This window comes from Notothenia coriiceps, unplaced genomic scaffold, assembly GCF_000735185.1.
Source record: "Notothenia coriiceps isolate Sejong01 unplaced genomic scaffold, NC01 NC01_scaffold00020484, whole genome shotgun sequence".
Classification (NCBI taxonomy): domain Eukaryota; kingdom Metazoa; phylum Chordata; class Actinopteri; order Perciformes; family Nototheniidae; genus Notothenia; species Notothenia coriiceps.
The window spans coordinates 455,713-457,145 of NW_011353185.1; the positions used below are offsets into that span (position 1 = coordinate 455,713).

The window sequence follows — 1,433 nt, forward strand, 5'->3', positions numbered from 1 at the left end:
GAGGTGGCAGACACGTGGATGAAAACTGGTAGGTTTTCGCCACTGTTTGGGGATTTATATATTTATATATATATATATATTGCTCGAATAAAATCCCCGGGGTTTTTTGCTTTGTATGCCGGGGCGGGACATTCATGTGATTGGTTGTTGGTCGCGGTGCTCGAATAAAATCCCCAAGCTTCAGACACGCCCAGCTCCAAGCTTTTTTTGAAGCTATAGTGTGGACGGGCCGTAAGAATCTAATGAAAAATTCTACCCAGTTGCATTATGGGAAGTGTAGTGTTGAAACTTGAACCCCACCATGCAGGGACTAAAAGTCAGGATAGCTTTGCCTCTAATTTTCCTACTTTTACTCATCTAATTTCATCAGCAAATCTCCCAGTTTATGAAACAGTGTTTTACAGTAATACATTATTTTAATACAATTAGACATCTTTTTAATTCTAGAGCAAAATCTCATTTATTGGCCATGTACTCTCGCTCTCTCAGAGAGGCAGGGAGAGAGCGTGGAGTCACTTGGAGAACCAGGAAATTCAAGATTCAAAGGGTTTAATGTAATATGCACATAAGCTACAGTGTAGAAATGGAAATGAAAACCTTATGACCCGAGCTCATCCAAATATGCAACATATATAATGAAATACAAAAATACAAATAAAAAATTGTGCAAAAAATCTATATACACGTCAATAGAATATGATACAAGAGCAGAATGTAAAATATTGTATAAAAAATATTGTACAGTAAGATTAAGTTAAATAAGGTTTATTACGGTGATAACTATTTAGATAAATAAGTAAATGTGCAAGATGACAAACAGATGAATGTTTATCGAGGCACTTAAAAGAGCTCAGGTGTTTAGCAGTCTTATGGCCAGAGATGGGGTCGTTACTAAAAAAATGTAATTTATTACATATCACTTTAAAAAAAGTAATACATTACACTACTTCGTTACTATCTACATAAAGTAACTCGTTACTTTACTCGCCAAGCACGTACGAACTGCGCATGCGTGAGTGGCAATAACTCCCCTTACCAGCAGGCGGCGGGAGTGTGTATTTGTAATTCAAAACAGGCAACAACCGGAAGGCAGAGAAGAAGAACAGACTACGTGATATAAAGAAACAACAAATAGCGTGTGCGTTAGCTTCACCTTAGCATGTGTTCTTTGCAGGTGTTTGTTGAGGTTTGACGTGGTGTTTACAGCAGTGGATAACAGCTTCTGGCCTGGACACAGTTTGCACCTCACCGTCACATTCCTGTCTATTCTTCGGACGAACTCAAAATAATGGGCATACCTCCACCCATGGGCGTAGGAAGCATCCTGAATGTGGGGGGGACATCTTTAACGGGGGGTTTGGGGGTCCCCCCCACGAAAATAAATAAATAGATTTCCTGTATTCTGGTGCATTTTAACAGGTGGTTTGATACTT

At 39.1% G+C, this 1,433-nt stretch overlaps 1 protein-coding gene across 1 annotated transcript in view; it reads right to left on the bottom strand.

Moving 5' to 3' along the window:
- zeb1b (zinc finger E-box binding homeobox 1b) overlaps positions 1–1,433 on the bottom strand; it is a gene marked incomplete at its 5' end in the record, with an annotated part of 240,925 nt that overhangs the window by 237,087 nt on the left and 2,405 nt on the right. The gene's annotated exons all lie outside the window — the stretch shown is intronic.